Genomic DNA, 21,161 nt, shown 5'->3' with positions numbered 1-21,161 from the left:
TATGTGATTAACTTAAAATTTGATATATCCTCATGTTTTATCACTTATGTATGTATGTACTTTTATGATCATTAAACAATGATCGAATAAAGTTTTTGAATTGAATTGAATTGAGTAATGTTAAGAGAAAGAGAGCTACAGGATGAACACAGAGGGATTGTTTATTACAAAGTAAAAAACAGAGAAGGTGTAATAGGGTGAAAGTGAGAAAAGTAAAATGACTAAAGGAGCGAAAGAAGGGAAGAGAGAGGAAGAAGACTAAAGAAGAGATAGTGGGAGAATGTGAGTGGGTGTTGAAAGAAAAAGAAAGGTCAGTAAAAAATTGAGAATGAAGGGTAGTGGCGTAACTGGGATAAATGAAGAACGGTGAGGGAGGGTAAGAAAAGACCAGTTAGTATAAGTAAAGAGGGGTGAAAGAGGGTGAAAAATAGAATTAGGATAAGACATGGGGAGTGACAAAGAGAAAGGACAAAGAGAGTAAAGGAAACAGTACCTGAATGGGTTTGAGTGAAACAGCAAAGAAAGATAAGTAATGCAGTGTGTGTGACTTATAGGGAGTCAGTGGGTGTAGGTCGGGGTGTGGGTGGGTAAGGTGTGTCTGTGGGTGTGGCTGTGTGGGGTGTTTTGGTGTGGGTGGAGGTGAGGGTGTGTGAAGTATGTGTGAGGAGTGTATGGGTGTGGGGTGTATATGTGTGCGATGTATGTGTGTGTATGGAATGTGTGTGTGTATGTGAAGAGTGTGTGTGGGGGCATTTTTTGTGTGTATGAGGTGTGTGTGTGGTGTGTGTGTGGGTTGTATGTTAGAGGTGTGTGTATGTGTTGAGAGGGGGATGAGGTGTGTGTGTAGGAGTAAGGTAAATAATTAAGAAAAACAGAATGAGTGAAGAAGCAAAGGAAGGGAACAGAGGGTAAGTGAAGTAAAGAATAGGGATTGAAAGAAATTGAATATGAGAGGGGAAATAGGGAAATTAGAGTAAACATGGAGAATAAGAATAAGTGAGGGAAGCAGAATAAAGACACAGGAGTGAGGTTGGTTGAGAAAATATTAGTGAGCTTAAAGCAAAGGATGATGACAAAATACATTTTTATAGTCATACTTACCATATAATAAATGTAACTTTAATTACATTTTTTACTACACTTTGCATCTGTGAAAGAGAGAAGAAAAAATAAGTTATAATTAGTAAAATGTGTATTTTAAATTAAAAGATACAAATGAAGAGGTTAAAAATCATAACAGTGTATTTAGAAATAAAGTAAGAGTGAAGGACACAGAAAGGGAAATAAAGTAAGGTAGAAGGATAAAAAGAGAAAAAAAGAAATAAAATGAGAGCAAATTACTAAGAGTAAGGCATATAGATTCACTGACACAGAGGAAGAGAAGAACAGAGAAATGAACTGAAGGTAAGAAAGATACTAAAACAATGTGAGTTAGCAAAACTAAGTCAGGAAACTTTAGTAAGTAAAAAGATAATAACAGAGACGGAAAAGAGTCTAATTAAGGATGCATTTAGAAGATTGAGAAATAGAAGATAACTGAGAGTAAGTGAAGAACAGTCAAAGTGAAGGGATGAAGGGAGAGAGGATAATATACAACGATTGAGGGAAATGAAGTGAGGAAGTTAGTAGACAGACACACTAAGAGAAAAACTGAGTGAGGTGGAGTACAATGAGTGAGAAAAGGAAATGAGTAAGGGAGCAAAAAAAGGAAAGAGAGGAGAAGACGACTAAAACAGTGGTACTGAGGGAAAATAATTTGGTGATGAAAGTAAATAGCATGTGTAATGCCCTGATGTTGTAGAAGGACCGTCATGAAAAATAATAGCTACAGTTGCAAAGGTTCTTCCTGATATTGATAACTGAGAAGCCACTAAATTTTTAATAGAAGTTGTCAATTTAGTTCCATCAGGTCTACATCGTTGGAACATTAAAATGACATACTGACCATAATTTTGTAGAAATAATGTGGACAGCATTGTAGACTTACATTGGGTACACACCATATTGTGATCCGCTGCTTTAACTAGATTATTAAAAGGCACTGATTTGCAGTCTGGTAAAGTCAAATATATAAATCTTTCAGTGTCTATTCTAGTAGTACTTGATAAAGTACAGTTGTCGCAGTCATGCTGCCATTGATAAGAAAGGCTAAAAAGATTTTTTATATCTACACCTTCATCTTCCATTACATCAAACATATACATTAAAAATTCCTGACAATCCTGCTGAATATTCTGTGAAAATTGATTTTGACCAGAACATATGTCTAGAAGATTTCGAATTTCTGAAACACTTTCTATTTTTGCTCTATCACTGGTACATTTCTCAAACACGGAATTCAACAAACAGAATCTTTGATCCCGATTTTCAACAATCTGTTCTTGTATATTTTGAAGAATAAAAACAACATTAACCACTACATTAGCATAGCAGTTGACACCAGAACTGTTTTCAAACTGAAATCCAACAACATCTTCAACAGAATCCTTTTTCTTTCTCCTTACAATTACAGTTTCATCTACTTTTTGTCTTTTTGCTACTACCTCACTGCAATTACTCTCATTTTTTACTTTTTCGGCCTACCACACGTTTTTCAATCAGAGGATATTGAGGCAAATGTGGAGCATACTCTCTTCTTAACCTATTGTATTCTTTAACACAATGTAGATCCGCACAAATCTTTGTTTCATCACACTCAATCAAGTACAATCCTGATAAAGTTCTGACTCGTGATAATGCCACATATGCCATACCCGCTTTAAACACAGAACTTCCAATGTTCACCAAAGCGCTATCTACACTTAAACCTTGAGATTTATGAATTCTTGCATTCTCGGCTGCAATATAGGCGACAGGTCAATTTCGATCAGAATTTGGGTATCGTCGGCATAGTTATATACCCTACAATGTCACCGCATATGCCAAACAAATAGGAAACTGTTTTTGGCGAACATATAAGTCTTTCACAAGCAAAAATCTAGCTGAACAACGACAAATTTGTTCTATCTCATCAATGCCATCAAATTTAATTTTTAAAATATCAATTCCATCTCTATTTTTGTAATTCACAAAACCAACAACATGACCCATTTACCAGACCTCTTTCAACATTTAAATTCTTTCTCAAAATGATACGACAATTTAAACACACATTCAGAGTTTTTTCAAAACCAGCAGTTTTAGATATAGTCTTCTCTAATGAATCCAATTTTGATTTCAAATTTTCAGACAAAATAATTGTTGCTCCCATATGTTCAATTTTATCTATAGCTTCCAGTTTCACTATCTCTTCATTTTCTAACTTTAACATTTTGTTGTTGAACATGGAACATTCTTTCAGAGTTGGCATCAAACATATGCCAGATTTCTTCTCGTTAATTTTCTTAAAAATATTCTCTGGAAGAATGTTTTCATTTGGGTACAAATTTGAAATTAATCGTCCAAGTAAAGCTTCTTTCCCTTGCTGACTTACTTTTCCGATTCTTACATCTTGTAAAATATTTTTATAATCTTCATCCTTTGCCTGCCGCATATTTTGAAGCAGTTCTGCATATTTGAAGTTTAACCATATATTAACGTTTCCAATGCTTCCTAGGCACTTCCTGGTATCTTCATGCGTGAGCATTTTGAACACAGGTTGTCCTTTCACTGGAGTCAACTGCAGTAGATCTCCCAAAACAATAATATGTTTTCCTCCAAATAAGACATAGTTTGTTCTAAGAATTTCTTGCATTCTCAAATGCACAAAAGCAAGCATTATATTTGACACCATGCTTACTTCATCAATGATAAGAAGTTTCATTTTCTTCAGGACTCTCGAAACTTCGGAACACGCATCTCCAGATAGCTTGTGATATTGCAATTTGTTATCATGCTCCACTGGCAGCATCAGTAAACGATGTAAAGTAATCCCTTTAATGTTATGTGCTGCCAGCCCAGTTGGAGCGGTAACAACACAAGATAGCGGTGATTCAGTCCTTTTCTGCAGATAAGTTGCAATTGCTTTAATCAGAAAACTTTTTCCAGTTCCCGCTTCTTCACTTACGTACAGTTGGACTGGTTTAAATGATGTACATGAGCACTCTTTTTTTCTCATGAGTGAATCCATGTTCAATCTGATCTGTGACTTCGTCATATATCTGTTTCTGCTCAAGGTTTAGTTCTTTCACCAAATCTTCTAAGTTAACTACATCATCTTGAGCTTGTTCCATAGCTCTTTCCACCTCATCCATGGCAGTGGCAGCTTCATTTTGAATAATTGGTCCTCCAAGTGGATCCTGACTCAATGAAGCAGAACTCTGACTGTCTTGAGAACTGTCTCTAGCAATCTCTGCAGCAATTGTGGCTTCTTGCTCTATTTCTTCGTTCAACATTTGCAGATAATTTGGAAAAACAGGACATTCTATGGTATCCTTGGTTGCATTAAAAGAATCTTTGTAACAGAGAAAATCTCCAAGTAGTTCCTCTTCTGTACGCCATGGCTTAAAGGGTTGCAAAAGAGCTAAATAGTAAAATTCCCTTTTCTCTGGATTTTCGCAACTCAATTTTCGATGATTAATCAAATGGCCTTTTTTTCTGTCTCACTAGACATCCTTCACACCCAATGATAGCATATATTCCATTGTTAATATCTTCTCTGATGGTTCTCTTATAAATATAGTTTTGGAGAACTTAATACAAACAACTGTTCTCAAGATGACTACTTCTATTTGGATAGTATGTATCCAACATGTTTGTCATCCAAATATCTGTACTTTCTGGTTCTTTCTCCGCCAAATACTCTATTTCTTGTACAGATTTCAAAACTCGATTTCGTGTTGCAGCAAGACCTAGACTCACCCAAATTATGGTTCTAGATTTGGCATAGAGACTTGCTGATGACAATCGATCAGAATATTCATATGCTCCAATTTCTCGATACGACAACATCTTCAGACTGTAACTGTATAATTTCTTGCTTAGACTCTTTTCATTTGAAATGTCCTCCCACATTTCCTTCAGTTCTGTCTTTTCTTTTTTTGTGATGTAAGATGTCACATATCGAGCCACAGCAATAGAGTTGTCAGCAACGAATTGAATATCCATGTTAGCATTCCACATGGACAAAATCACTGGGTTGTAGTCGTTGATGTACTTGGACTCTTCGTTTCTTTTTAAATTGTATGTATTTTTTGGTGATTTCCTTGTCACAGTATGTCACAGAGAAGACATCAAATTATTTACTCTTCCTTTAGAAATCACTGGTCGTGGAAAGCTGAAACGACATTTTGTGTAGAACTTGTCCTTGTTTCTGAATTTTCGACGACAGTACTTTCCACAACGATGGGATTGAAAGCGTAAAACTTGTTGCCTTAAACTGTTTTCTTCGGTAGTTTTCGGAACAGCACATGTTGAATACTCTTCAATGAAGCTCATCACTGTCTCATCCGAATCTGTTCCAAATTTGGGTGCATCTTTAATCCACAACAACATATGTATGTGAGGAGCACCTCTCGCTTGATACTCCTTTCTCCAAAAGAAATCCAAAACCTCTCCAAGGGGAGGATTTTTTTTGTTGGTTATAAAAGACATCATAGCTTCAAATCTATGATTGAAATATCTGCATACATTCACTGGATCCAAAGAACACAGTTCTCCAGGTGTTTTGAATTCTATATTTTGTATATTTGCATTTGCCTCTCGTAGAAATTGAAGTAAGTCGTCCCATGCATACTCGGCACAGCTAAGAGTGAGGAACCATGTAGGAGTTCCTAAGTTTCTTAGCATACATTTCAATTCCCCATGACGACGGTACCAATACTCGTTTGTACCACGCTGACATGCCATGAGATTGATTAAATGAGATTCCAAAATATTATCTTGCAGATTCACTTTCTCCATAAAGTCCCTCGCCGAAACATTTTGCAGATGTGCTCCACTTTTCAGTATATGGTTTACTGCATAAGAAAGCCCAGACAAGTCACTTTCATACAGTAAATGAAACAAATAGGGAATGCATTGACGAAACCTTGGATCTTCAGCATATAATCTTACAGTTCGATATTCAGATGCAGGAATTTGAAGTGGTCGATGGTCATATCGTCCACCTCGACCTGTTGGAAATAGCTGTGGAATACAACGAGCTTCCAAACTTTCTTCCCATACACTAATGGGACTTCCTTTTGCTGCTTTCATTTGAAACAATTCAATTGCATTCCCCATTACTTCTTTGGGATGCAAAGGATGAACAGTATAATGTTCATATATTTCTTCACTTCTAGACACATCAACTTTTTCAATTTGGCTGCCTGAACAATCACTGTCTTCGTGTCTGGGGAGTGTGGGGGTGTGGGGGTGTGTGCGTGTGGGTGTGTGTGGGACGTACTTGTAGGTACCTAAAACAGCCACAGAACCCAAAAGCTCTTTCAGAGCTACCCTACCTCTAATCACTCAAAATGATTTGTTTACACTACTATTTTCACTATTTTTCACCAAAGTACGCTCCCCGGTACGCTCCCCGGTGCGCGTACCGGGCGCTCCCCCCGCGAAAATCGAAAAAAAATTAAATTTTTTTGTTTACCTGCGGGACCCTTTTATGGCCCCCACATCAAACCTAGGGGATCAGGGGGTTCTAACCTGCCCCCTTTTGGTTATTTCCCCCTTTGTTTTTACCACCTCTTGTGTCTCGATCCTACCGAGACACAAGATGGCGGCCGCTCCGGACTGTTTGGAATGTTGACAGACACCCGAGAGCCAAACAGTCCGGAGCGGCCGCCATCTTGTGTCTCGGTAGGATCGAGACACAAGAGGTGGCAAAAACAAAGGGGGAAATGACCAAAAGGGGGCAGGGTAGACTCCCCCTGACCCCCTAGGTTTGATGTGGGGGCCATAAAAGGGCCCCGCGGGGCAATTTTTTTTTTTTTTTCGATTTACGCGGGGGTGCGCCCGGTACGCGCACCGGGGAGCATACCGGGGAGCGTACTTTGGTGAAAAATAGTGAAAAAAGTTAGAGTAAAATAATCATTTTGAGTGATCAGAGGTAGGGTAGCCCTGAAAAGAGCTTTTGGGTTCTGTGGCTGATTTAGGTACCTACAAGTAGGTTACAATGCACAGTCTTAAATTCAGGAGGAATATTCTATTCCCCTCATCTGAGAAGTGCACACCATCTCCTCTGTAGATATCTTGCATGTTGTAACGCAAGTTATTGTTGTATATTGAACCCATTCCATAGTCTCTCATGTAAGCAGAAACAGATTTACTCACATATTTCCGTGCTTTCTCAAATTGTGGACAAAATTGGTTGGACCACTTCCATTTCTGTCTTTGGCATATATTGGAATACACCAAGGCAGTTTGTGGAAAAAGTGCCATCAATTGCCCAAAGGTGTCCTTTAAAAGCATTTCCAGACCTACCCCAGTCAAAGTGCCTAGGTCATTTCCACCACAGTGCATAATTATGAGGTCAGGGTGTGGCAGATGCAAAAAGGTTTTCACCAATGGTATCAATTGGTGACATCTCAATCCTCTCTGGCCAATCCACTTGATGTCCACATTTGGTAAATCAAGGTTGTGAAAATTTCTGATAGCTGCGCACCTTTGAGCCCAGTGGATGTAGCTATGTCCAATAATCCAGACAGAATACATGGTGAGAGGAGGTTCTGGTGCAGTCAGATGAAGTGTGGGAATGAAATGGCAGTTGGAACAGTAGGAGTTTGCAAAAAAAAAAACTGGAGTTTCAGTGCTCTTGAATCACACGCAATGATTGGTGGATTCAGATAGTTGAAAACTGAAAGTTAGAGTGCATGGTTCTGTTCTGTGAAAGAAGTCATTTGAATGGTTAAGAAAAAGTCATTTAAAGAAACATTGCACCGGATAAGCTGGTGTATTGAGAGGTCAAACATCCTTGCTGAGTTTATTTGCAACATTGTAGAATAAACTTTTAAACCTGACAGCTCAGTGAGGAGGGAGTTGCTATGGTAACAGGCAGAAAGGGCTATTTTTTTTCCGATTTACGCGGGGGGAGCGCCCGGTACGCGCACCGGGGAGCGTACCGGGGAGCGTACCATGGAGAAAAACGAATGACAGAGTTTTTAAAAAATGTAGCATTTTTTTATAAATTGGAGGTAGTTCTAAAAAGAACTGTTTTTTTTTATTCTTTTTGTTGTTTTATATTTTTTTATTGTTTTTTTGAATTTTTTTGACTTTTTTTGGCTTTTATGAACAATTTTATATTTTTTTTGTAATTTTTATGGGGACAAACAAAAAACAGGGAATTGGAAACGGCTCAACTTGAGCAAAAAAAATCAGGAAAAAATTAAGGTTTCTTTTTGCAGTTGTGGTTGTCTCCAGCACGGTTGATCAGTTTGATACTTTGCTCTCCATAGGAAATTGTAGTCCCGCAAAATATACAAACTATTTTATAATCTCCAAACTGGCGTTGGATATTTGGGACCATCTCCCTTGTCTCTGCACCCGATGGAGTGGGTTGATTTCTTTTGGAGGTACTGGGAGAAGATTGGGGAGGGTTTCTGGTCAGTTCTCTGACCTCTGCCGCAGCAAAGTTGTTTGGGTGCCTGTGTTGCATATGGCGAAGCATTGTATGGTTGCCAAATGAATACTTTTTTGCAGGGTTCTCCCTGGAAAGTACAGTGCCACAGATGAGACATGTCACTTTTGCAGCATTTACTTTCTTTTCTCCCCTTCGGATTTTAAAAAACTCCCACACAAAGTGCTCCTTAGGTTTATAGGGGGTATTATCTTCAGGCAGGAAGTGCCTCTCCTCCTCCTCCTCCTCCTCCTCCTCCTCTTCTTCTTCTTCACCACCACTGTGGTGTTGTGGTGGTGGTGGTGGTGGTTGAGATGCTCCTGCTGCTGCTGCTACTGTAGCCATTTCTCAGGTCTGCAAACAGGTCTTCCTCAGTCAAAGTACAAAGTGAGAATGAGGAAAAAAGGTGGGGGCTTTCATCATTTGGAAAAAAAAACTGTTCTGAACCAATGAAAATTGTTATTTTCAGGTCACATGACCCGACGCGCTTATGCTACGCGCCCCCGGGCGCGCCAGGGGGCGCTTATGTAGCGCGATCGTATGCGCGCGGGCGCTTCCGGGTGCGTTTACGCGTGCGTCATAAGACGCATCACGCGGCTACGCGATACGTCACGATGATGTTTTCGTTCTCGGCAATAGCGCTAACGGGACGCTCACCGGTACGCGCCGCAAGACTGCGCTTACCAGTGCGCTCACCGGTACGCGCACCGGGAGCGCTCCAGGGCAAAAAAATAAATAAATAAATAAACATGAACAATATACATAAAAAAAATAGTATTACATAAATATACAATATAGGATTCATTATAAAAAATATTATATTTCATAGCTGAAGAAATTTCCTATTAAAACACCTATGAAATTCACTGAAAAAAACATAGGTTTCACACCAGTTATAGTTAGGAATTAGCATTTAAAAAACCTATTAAATTCACTGAAAAAACCATAGGTTTGACACCAGTTATAGTTAGCTGAAAATTTTACTGACATAAAACCATTGAAATTCCAGTTGGACTCACTATACCTCGGGCGCCCGCAATGCACTGCTGATGATGTCACATATTACATCATTCATGACATGGTTAGTGACATCACTGATGACATCACTGATGACATCTCAAATGACATCACTGATGACATCACTGATGACATCTCAAATGACATCACTGATGACATCACTGATGACATCATCCAGTGTCTGTGTGTTTCTGTAAAGTTAAAATATGTTTTACATATTGAAGAATGAGTGTATGTATGAGTGTCTGGATGAAGGATTTAGTAGGTGCGTGACTGACTGTATGAGTGAGTGATTAAATGTGTCTTCAATTCGCCGAAAAAGCGGCGATACTTCACCTTGGTAATATGGCCCTGAGTGTTGAAAAAGAATATAGGGAAGATTTGTGAATACACTGAACTGACCTGGATTGATGCACTTGCTCTGTTGTCCATGAGGAGCACTGCAACGACTAACGTTGTTAGGTGCTGTAGGGCCTTCCTGAAGGAGGGACACCAGCAGCATATGGCCTCCAGCCAGGTGACGGGGTCTAGATAAAAAGCTCACACCAGACAACACTGCCTCCAGCTAGGTGACATCCTGGATCCACAGCTCCCACACCAAGAACGGAGCAGGGCCGGAGAAAGGAGGGCAAGCTCGACCTACACCAATAGTGTCATCTGAGGTGCCCCACAGGTACAATATTCACTCCAGCAGACCAGCAACAACAAAGAAGGATTAGAGGAGAGGCAGATCCCTGCTCACTGCAGGCCAGGCCTCCTCCAGGAAAGCACAACTCAACTGAGACAGCTCCCTGCTACGCACAGCAGGCCAGGCCTCTGGATACTACCTTCCAAGGACCCCTACATTCTCTTCAAGTGCTAGTGACTGACTTCCTTGAGCCATGGTTCTCATACAAAGAAAGCAGTGACTCCGCCGCAACAAGAAAACCTCCACTGCCTTCCCCTGCTTCACATCCAGGACAGCTTCATTACAACCTGCGTCCCATGAAAAGTACCAAGTGGGAATGGTATCTCAAGCTCATCCTGGTGGGTTGCACGTGCTACACAGCAGAGAAAGGAAGAGTGTAAGCGGACCCCAATGATACATCACCTAAAGATGTCTGGAACTTCAAATCCCCCAACCCCTCAGTCTACAAGTTGTGACGAGATATCTTTTCCTTCATCATCACTTTGTTTTCTTCATTTTTTAAAGTGCCGAAGTAATAGAAGTGCTTGAAAACCTCTCAAATTACTTGAAGATAGGCACCAATAGTTACTTTTTTCTGTTTACAGAAATGATCACTGAAGCTTTGCATAATTTTTCAGCAAAATTTTGAAAAGAATGAAAGTACAGGAGAAGATAAGACATTCTTCCAACTAGTCACTCAAACCACACGTACCAACGATTGGAACAATGCCTCAAGACTTTCAGAGCAATTAGATAAAATGACCATGGGTGCTACTAGCAGTATTGAACACTATTACTGCCAATATAATGACTACGCTCTTTATAAGTATATTATGATCACAGTGCTATACCAGAGTATCACGGGGTCCCGACACCCACCGTACCTGATTATGAGAATGCTCTCCTTTCTTCACAGTCAGAGGACTCTTCAGAATATTCTGCAATGGCGGAGTTGGACCCGGACGTTCATACGTCGACTTTCACCCCAGGTCCATTTAAGTGGGAGAGGCTGTTCGGTGACCCTGCCCCCAGCCTTCAGGTCATCCGCTCCACTGCTAATGAAAAGGAGCTCATAACAGCAACGACAGACAGCGGAAGGGAGAAAGAGAGACAGGACGTCAATGGCGAGGAGAGAGCTGACGTTTCCAAGAACACCGAAGCCGACAAGCGAGTCTCGGAAGAGAAGGGTGAAGGAAGAGGGGAAGACGCCAGTATTCCAGTCCTGATCGCCAAGATTGAATGGATTGAAATCTCCGAGGAGCCAGGAGGCCAACGTACCCGCTCTAACTCCAGCCACGCTCTCGGAGGAGCGTGGCTTTCACAGATGCGTCCCAAGGTTAAGTGGTGAGGCGGGAGAAGGTTCCTGATCCCCGTCGCTGTCTCCCTATTCCCCATCTCCTTAATCCACCGATCACAAACGTCTACACTACGACCTGTCAGTTATTTTATCACCACACGTGTGTAATCACCGGGTGTCTCCTCACTCCCTTCACCTGTGGTTACGGAAAACAATCAGAAACCTTACCAAAGAGATGTTCTATTTATTGTCCTCTTTTGAGGCGACGCAGATATTTATATATTAATCAAGATCTGCCAGAAGAAGCTGTAGTGTAGTTCCTATATTCCCAACAGGCTCTGCACATTGGAATAATATATCATATAGGTTAGACGTATGACTGAGGTTGACTAGGTCTCTATCGAACATATTAAACTTAATTGTGAGTGCTGATAGCTCAGAGGTCACTAGAAACTTTCTCGAATAAACAAGAAGGGATTAGTTTCTAACAACCGCTTAAAACATGACAACTTTGTTTCCCTAGAATAAGAAATTTATCTCTAGACTCGCGGAAACAATAGATAACTATTTCACTCAGTCAATCGTGCATGCTTCGTTTCACCAGAGGTGCAGAGAAATAGAGAGACGGGCGTTTTCAATATAAGTATTTATGAACAGTCTTCTTTCTCATGCAGAGGAGATGAACTGCTACAATCGTAATACTGGCTGCAAAGTACAATGCGTACAGTACGAAGAGTATTATAAAATAATACTGTAAAAGCATGGTATGGTTTCTAAGCCAAATAAAATAACATAAAATACATACATGAATAAATAATGACTAAAAGTACTCTAAAATACGTCTGCCTCGGTGTACCTAACCTAGGTCTAGTACAAGGGAAGAAGTAAGTGAGGTGTAGCTTAAGTTTAGTATTTTTTGCCAAGAATCTATCCAAGAATTCTCTACGGGTCTAATCAGCTCCGTACCTTGGATTAGAATGGAGGAGGTTTTGTATCTCTCTCTCAGGACTCGATTCCCCAGCAAACCCGCAAGGGTAGCCTGGAAACACTGGAGCTGGATTTCTCGGCAAGAGAAAAGACAGCGTCTCTCAGTGCGTCTGCTGGAGGGTCGGCTTCCTTCAGCACTTGCTTCGGCGAGCTGTGTCGTGTAGGTAGATAGTCGAACTGCTCCAAACCACTGTGTGTTTGCCTGGGCAAGTGCGGGCATATTTATACCTTGAAGGTGCCGGGTTTGACGTAAGGTTGGACATAGTAACGTCATCAAAGACTCAGTTCTTTGAAAACTCCATGATTTCTTGGATACATTAATATTCAAGCAAGAGGAAGTCCCTGACTGCTGATGGCGGTTTTTCCAAGAAATCGTTGTGGATTTTCAGAACTAGTGAAAGTAGCCATGCTGTATTTGGAGTGCATAGGCTAGGTCTAAATATGGTTATGCTTTCTATGCCTATATAAGGATAGGGGGATTTATACCTATATATGGGCATGAATCGGGAAATTTACACTAGGGTCCTAAATTCATTTACAACACCCACTCCACGTTATTAATTCAACATAACTAAATTCATAAGTACTGAACATATTTAAGGCATGTGTTTACAATCCCACCCAAAATACAAAATGCATTTGAAAAGGTTGTTTACACGAAATGAGTATAAAATACGTATTTGAAAAAGGTCTTAACATATATAATACATAGCATGAGAGCATTAATGCTAACCTTATGAATCACGAAATTACATTTATGAAATGGCTCTTAATTACAGAAAAAAAGGTCGAGACCATCCCATAGCAGAATATTTAAATTGTTTTGGTTTGAGGATAAGGCCAAATATTGTCTCTAGGAAGTTTTTAAAGGAAATCTTGTTCTCTAAGAATAGTTCTACTTTAAGCAGATTACTCTGTGCCAAAAAAGTTATATTTTGGTAACAGTTCAAATTGTATCGTAGAAAAAGTTCTCAAGTTAGACGTTTTGTTTTGAAAAAAACGAAGGTCGAATTTCAGAGTTGTGTGCAAGATTCAAAAGTTATTCTCGGTGTCAGGAGAAAACATCAGATCGTCTAGGCTGGCAAAGAAACCGTCTACCTCAGTAGGCGAAAGTGGAACTACTTCAGTTAGCAGATCAAATGTGCATAGATGAGAATCATTGCCGTCAGCATCAGTCGCGTTAGCAATGTTTGCAATAGATGGTACCTGTGTGCCTGTTGTTCCACATATCTCACCCTCAGTTAGACTTGCCGGTGAGACCTCAACGAATGCCGTCATCAGGATTGGTAGCCATTGGGGGCAACACGATGTATGAGTCGTTACCGGACCTAGCAAGGCGTCAACATCCGATGGCAGTACTGATGGTAGTGTAAGACAAATGTCCAACATGCATTCTTCTTCGCAAAGCAGGCATCATAGAACAGGTAAGATGCAATCTTGCCAGATTGGTCTGAATGAAAGGAACCAGGGGCCATATTACCAAGGTGAAGTATCGCTGCTTTTTTGGCAAATTGTGCCGAGAATCGGCGATACTTCTAGCGCCCTATTAACAAGGGCATGCTAACGCCTGCCTCAAGCCCACTTTGCATGTCAGCGAGAAACATCGCTAATGACATGCAAAGTGGGCGTTCCCACGTCCAACCACATGTAAAATGTGGTTGGAGGTGGTAACACCCTATTACCAAGGCAGGCGTTGGGAGAAGGAGTAGTTAATCAAAAAGAGACTAGCTCGAAATAGGTAAAGATAACAAAAATGTATTTAATTTTTAGTTCAAGGACTCAAGTATACTTTGTCACGGGTTAGTGGCACCTGGTAGGTGTGCTCATGAAGCCCTCACCCACCAACCTAGTTGGTGGCATGCTTCATCATCGGGCCCACCCAGTGACACCTAGCGTGTCCCGGGTGTGCTTCGACGCCTGATTACAGCGGAGCAGGTATGTCGCTGAGTGTGCGGTGAAGAGTGTTATGGAAAGTGAGTTTAAAACGGCTTGGCGGGGATCCCAGTGCCCGAAGGCAAATTATACTTTAATAGCTGGGTCACCGTCAGCGGTTAAAAATAAGGCTGTTGGATGTTAGAGGCGGGTTACGACCTCCCACATCCTGGGATATGTCAACATGTTTCAGCCAGTGCCTTATGACTATGCTGGCTTTCTTCAGGACAGATAAAATACGTGTGTGTGATTAAAACTAGTGGGTGTATATTTCAGACTATGTGTATACACGCCCTAAAGTGTTTTTCTATGTGTGAGTGGGGGATTCCCATCTCAAAACACGCTAGTTTTAGAAATGTGCTACTTCAAGGTTGAGAAGTGGCAAGGGTTGACCAGAATTGTTGGCCAGAGCCTGCTGTGGACCTGTAGTGCCTCCTTCTGCCTCCTTCTGCGAAGGAGGCACTACAGGTCCATAGGTCGTCTCAATGTTGTCTTTCCAAAAGTAAAAACCTAATGTAGACAGCTGAGCATAAAAGTTCGCAGAATAAATTTGTTTAGTATTAGTCAACATGTTTTTCATTCCTGTCTTATTCACATTTTTTAAATAAAACATTTCTGGATTTGTGACATTAAAACCTGAGAAGTATGGAAACTTTTCAAAAAATACTTTAGAGCTGCCCTTTGGCGGCGTAGGAAAATGTTCCCATTGATTATCAGTAAAAACATTTCTAGGGTTGCAGATTTGTGCAAATAATGGTGACCATAATGATTAAAACAATACATTTGTTCATAATCTGATGAACCTTCTAAGTATTCTTGTTTTGTGAATGTAGCTGACATTTCTAAATCTGTCACCATGTTATTAACAGTCTCAAAGTCCCAATCATCAGAAAATGTACTGGGTGAAACAAAGTCACTCAAAGAAACCTTAAACTGGTGTTGAATCTTCAACAGTTCCACCGGGCCATAAATGTCATAATCAGTTGTGTCCCATGCTATACCACCAGGTATATGAACGGCTGTGATGTTCACTGAGGACAGCTCTCTTCGCTCACGATGAGATGATTTGTGAGGTTTCAGGAGCAAGTTGATGTTCTTACTTGCTGTGTCCATTGTACTGTATTTTCCATCTATCATCTTTCCCAAACTTAAAACAAGAATGAGCCAAAGTAGGAGAAAAAGTACACCTAACACAATCCACAATTCAAACCATGGTGAAACCAGATATGTATTTTCAAGTTGATGAATGAGTTCTGGTATTTTTTCTTTGAAATTTGTATTTGCTGGCGTTGTTTCAGGTTCACTGGGATCCTCAGAAAATTTATCAAAGTTGATGAAATAGCCAGAGGCAGTTCTGTCAATTGTTGGAATTGCTTCCGGATTGTTCGAAATCGCTGGAGCTGCTTCTTCCTTTGTCATATTTGTATAGTCCGAGGCTATATCATTGTAGACAGGTGTTTCTTGACGAACTGTTATTTGGGTTTCAAGAGGCACAAGTTCCATGGCTTTGTTGCATAGTCCTTCTTTTCCAGAGCCTGCTGTGGACCTGTAGGACCTGTGTAGTGCCTCCTTCTGCCTCCTTCTGCGAAGGAGGCACTACAGGTCCAGGTCCACAGCAGGCTCTGGCCAACAATTCTGGTCAACCCTTGCCACTTCTCAACCTTGAAGTAGCACATTTCTAAAACTAGCGTGTTTTGAGATGGGAATCCCCCACTCACACATAGAAAAACACTTTAGGGCGTGTATACACATAGTCTGAAATATACACCCACTAGTTTTAATCACACACACGTATTTTATCTGTCCTGAAGAAAGCCAGCATAGTCATAAGGCACTGGCTGAAACATGTTGACATATCCCAGGATGTGGGAGGTCATAACCCGCCTCTAACATCCAACAGCCTTATTTTTAACCGCTGACGGTGACCCAGCTATTAAAGTATAATTTGCCTTCGGGCACTGGGATCCCCGCCAAGCCGTTTTAAACTCACTTTCCATAACACTCTTCACCGCACACTCAGCGACATACCTGCTCCGCTGTAATCAGGCGTCGAAGCACACCCGGGACACGCTAGGTGTCACTGGGTGGGCCCGATGATGAAGCATGCCACCAACTAGGTTGATGGGTGATGGCTTCATGAGCACACCTACCAGGTGCCACTAACCCGTGACAAAGCATACTTGAGTCCTTGAACTAAAAATTAAATTAATTTTTGTTATCTTTACCTATTTCGAGCTAGTCTCTTTTTGATTAACTACATATAAACCGGGGGATATGGACTAGCTTTCTGGTCCTCTCTCTCTCTCTTGATACACGAATATGTTGGGAGAAGGAGACCTGCGATAAACTCGTTTATCGCAGGTCTCCCAACGCCTGCTCTGATCAGGTGTTAGGCATTGATAACATGGGGATGTGGATCATAAAGCTGAATCCACCCCCCCATATTATCAAGGCACACATTAGCGCGTGACAACAACGCTTGTTTTCACGCGCTAATGTTCCCTATCGCCGGATTTAATATCGCCTACGTGTTGCGCGTTGATAATGACGTGCTAACACGGCGATAAAATCCGGCGATAGCCGGCGATAAGGAAATGTGTGATGTGCGTTTTTTAACGCACATCTTGGTAATATGGCCCCAGGTCGTATTCAGATCTCTTAAACGAGCCAAGCCAAGAATCTGTGTAATTCGGTCACGGTATCGCATGGCTAGGAGAGCATTGTCCATGGTAGTCTGGATGTAGTTGGTGACTGGACTTGCCATATCAGAGCAGAAGAAACAAAAATAGAATTCCTGCTATGAGTTCCAAGATGAGAGGCAGACCGCCGAACACAGAGTGCACGAAATTTGGAAAAATACAGAGGACTGCTTCAAATGGTGCTAACAGTCCCGAAAAAAATGACTTAAATACATGTGCAATACCACTCGTATCAGACAAGTTTAAGATACGACCCAACATTTCTGCGAACTGTATTGGGCAGTTTGTTGATAATAAGGTATGTATCTCTGTAGAAGTCCTTGCAACTTGCAGATCATACATCTTTCTGGACGAGGTCAGTGGCACAGTTTTTTGCAAAAGAATGGCTTTCTTTCTGCTTAAAGTATCAATTCGTATAGAAGAGATATTCAGTGAAGGCCATAACGCCGACTGCCTGTCTGTCTTGCTTTTTGAAAACAATACTTGCATGCAACAAGTGACCCTGGCGGACACACTAGCTAGATAGGCTTTTCCTGGCAACATGCCACAACTGCTGTGATCATTCAACATTAAGTAGCTGCCATTGGATAGCTGCCTAAAAACTGGATCTATCACCGCCGCTGGTGAACTGTGCAGGTGGCAAGAAAGGTTATTTGAAGAACCCTCGAAGGCTCCGTGTAAATTAATACCTTGACACAAAAGTGTACCGCTTAGTGAGTTCTTACAATTTTTACCACTAAGAAATACCTCCTTTCCCCCACTCCAACATTTGTGTGTGTACGGTAAATTCCAGGTAGACTTAATGTATTCTTTACCCAACCTTTCATACAGGCCCGCTGGTATGTGTCTTAAGCAATACTGAAACTGGAAAATCGTCACGTATCGTGATGGTGCCATGTATTATCCATTCAATGACTGGCTTCTCAGAAACAGTGAATGGTAATCTTTCCAGTTTTTCAATGCTCAGCACCGCATAGTCTGCTCCTCTTTGTGCCAACGATATTTGTTTATCTGTAATGTTTAATACAGTAAACAACGACGTGGTGTTGATTAGACGCCATAGCACATAGCCTGAACGGAGATTTTGTAACGTCCAGCCTAACTGCATTATAGAACGTAATAGGGACTGGCCATGTTGTAACATTAGCAAATCCTGTTCTATTATGTCAATGGCAGAGAATACAATGCTGTCCAAAGAATAAATTCTGGAGGACAGAGTCGTTAGCCCATTGTCCACTACGGAGAGAGCTTTCTCTAAATGAATACGATCAATTTCTCGTATTCTTTCTGCAGTTTCCATTTGCGTGACTTTCCATGCTTCATTGTAAGCAGCGTATATACCAGAGTATATGAAACGTTTTTGACGTGGTTTACGAGGTCCAAGTAAAAAGTCTCGTAAATCAACGCTTTCTTTAAGTAAAGATAAGTGTTTTAAAATTAAAAAATTACATTTTCATTTGTTTTGCACATACCTAATAATCTGCCCTCGATAGTCCCTTTCCCTGCACTTTGATGGCTACAGCCGATTTTCGGGCTGGGTAGCATGTTGAAGGGAAAACATTTACAACGGCAGACATCTTGGGTGGGAGGCGGCAGCTTCGACAGCGCTCTAGCCATCCCGATATAAGGATACGGCGACTCTCCGCGCTAGCGGACGCGCCTCGTGCAGCGCCGGAGTCTCGCCAGAGTCAGCCCGTCTGCGCCCGTCCGCGCCTCAGACGTGCCCAGGACCATGGATTACCCTGTACGATATCCTATTAATATACTACAGGGATCATCTGGGGAAGAAAGCTATAAACCTAAGACAGCACCCCTGCTCATAAAATATTCCTTTGAGCAACTGAAGGCTCTAAGACCCCCAAGACATTTATCCTGTAGTCTTTTTGAGTTACGCAGGGAGAAAGCTATATGCCACAATTGTACCTTTGCCATAAATCTGGTCGGGACGAAAGCTACAGAGGATAAAGCCAGTAAGAAATACCCTAATTATGATCGCAAATCATTCTCTTTTTTTAGTTTGAATTGCCGTTCTCTACCTAGGCATAAGACTGAGATTTTTAATTTATTATTAGATGAGACACCTGACGCCATGTTCATAACTGAAACGTGGCTCCAAGAAAGTTCCAGACCTGATATTGCTATGGCTCTCCCGGAATCATACGCGATTACGCGATTTGACCGGAAAAATAAGTTAGGTGGAGGAATAGCAATCATTTAAAAAAAAATTTACAACTACGAATTTAACAAACTCCCATGCCCCAGCTGTGAAGGCGCTACTTTTAAACTTATACTTGCCCCAAGCTTCACCTTCTCAGTAGCGCTTATTTATCGACCGCCAGGTGCGGCGTCAAACTGGTTGACTAATATGTCACAATATATTGGCCCCTTAGTAATGAAAGCTGCTAATTTCACAATCTTTGGTGACATGAACTTACATTTGGATAAAGAGGATTGTATAAATGCCACAGAACTTATTGCTGATCTAGCGTCCCTTAACTTAATTAACTCGGGACCTACACATACCGCCGGTCATTTATTGGATCCCATTTTTTCCAATATTAATAACATCGTCACCCTCCCTGCCCTGCCCATTCCCTGGTCCGACCACTTTCCTAATAAATTTTCTTTTCAAGTGCATTCGTCGAATAAGGACATAACTTCGGCCCCAACTCATCTTATTAGGAAGTGGAAAAAATTAGATATTAACTTCCTCAACAATTTTTTAGAAGATCATATACCATGCACCAAGTTAAGGGTACAAGATTTATCGGCATCAATCTAAGAACGGCTCATGATAGCCATTGACACATGTCTACCTAAAACAAAGTTAAAAGGCAACAATCAGCGTCCCCCTGCTCCGTGGTTTAACGAAATCTTAAAACAAGAAAAAAACAAATGTAAAAATGCTGAGCGTCAGTGGAGGAAGACCTATTCTTTAGAAGCTAAGAAAGAATATAAATTTAAATTAACACACTACCAAATGATGTGTAGTAAAGCCAAAGCTGAATTTGTATGTACCAAAATCACAGAGGCTCTAAACCAATCAAAAACTCTTTTTAAAATTGTGAAAGAGTTGGCGGGTTCAAATACCTCACAAACCTCGCCAGACCTCAATAAAACACACTGTGATCAAATAGCCAATTTCTTTGTTAATAAAGTGGATAAAATATATCAGGGCATTGAGCAAGCTCAAAATGCAAATCTGAATGATCTTAACACCTTTCCTGATAAACTGAACAACCAAATCGATACAATAGACCCTAGTGTCCAAGATAACTCCATCGCCATATTAGAAAACTGGCCTATGCTTAACACCGATACCGTTGTTGATTTACTCAATACGATTAAATCAGGTTCGCCTAAAGACCCTTTGCCATGCTCAGTCCTAAAACAACTAAATAAGAAAGCTTTGACTGGTATTACCGATCTCTTAAATTTATCTCTTCAGGAAGAACATGTACCTGATGAATGGAAACATGCAATGATTCATCCCCTGTTGAAAAAGACCGATGCCGACCCAAACCTGCCATCTAACTTTCGGCCAATATCCCTTCTGCCCATTTTTGTAGAAATTCTGGAGAAACATGTTCACCGTTCTCTCACGGAATTTATTACCACTCATGATTTGTTGCCTCCCCACCAATCTGGATTTCGCTCGGGTTTCTCTACTGAGACTACATTGCTTGGTGTAACAGAGAATATCCGAGCCTTGATGGATAGAGGAGAAACAGTGGCACTAGTGCTTCTTGACCTTAGTGCCGCATTTGACACTGTGTCACATGCGGTACTTATGCGGACACTCCACTCTATAGGCATTCGTGGTGCTGCCATTAACTGGATTAAATCATTATTAGAAAATCGTACGTTCCAAGTCTACTCCCAATCCGCTTGTTCAGACACCATGACTTTTAAACATGGAGTACCACAAGGCTCGATTTTGAGTCCGTTATTTTTTAACTTATACATGAGCCCGCTTGCTAAAGTAGTAGATGAGGCTGGATTACAAATGTTTTCATATGCTGACGACTCTCAGCTTCT

General features: G+C 41.0%; 1 protein-coding gene across 1 annotated transcript in view; it reads left to right on the top strand.

Annotated features, from left to right (window-relative positions):
* Positions 1-21,161, top strand: part of LOC144769422 (uncharacterized) — a 195,142-nt gene that overhangs the window by 149,570 nt on the left and 24,411 nt on the right. The window lies entirely within an intron of this gene.

The sequence above is a fragment of the Lissotriton helveticus genome, chromosome 1_1 (assembly GCF_964261635.1).
Source record: "Lissotriton helveticus chromosome 1_1, aLisHel1.1, whole genome shotgun sequence".
NCBI classification, from domain to species: Eukaryota; Metazoa; Chordata; class Amphibia; order Caudata; family Salamandridae; genus Lissotriton; species Lissotriton helveticus.
This window is presented reverse-complemented; position numbering and strand designations above follow the sequence as displayed.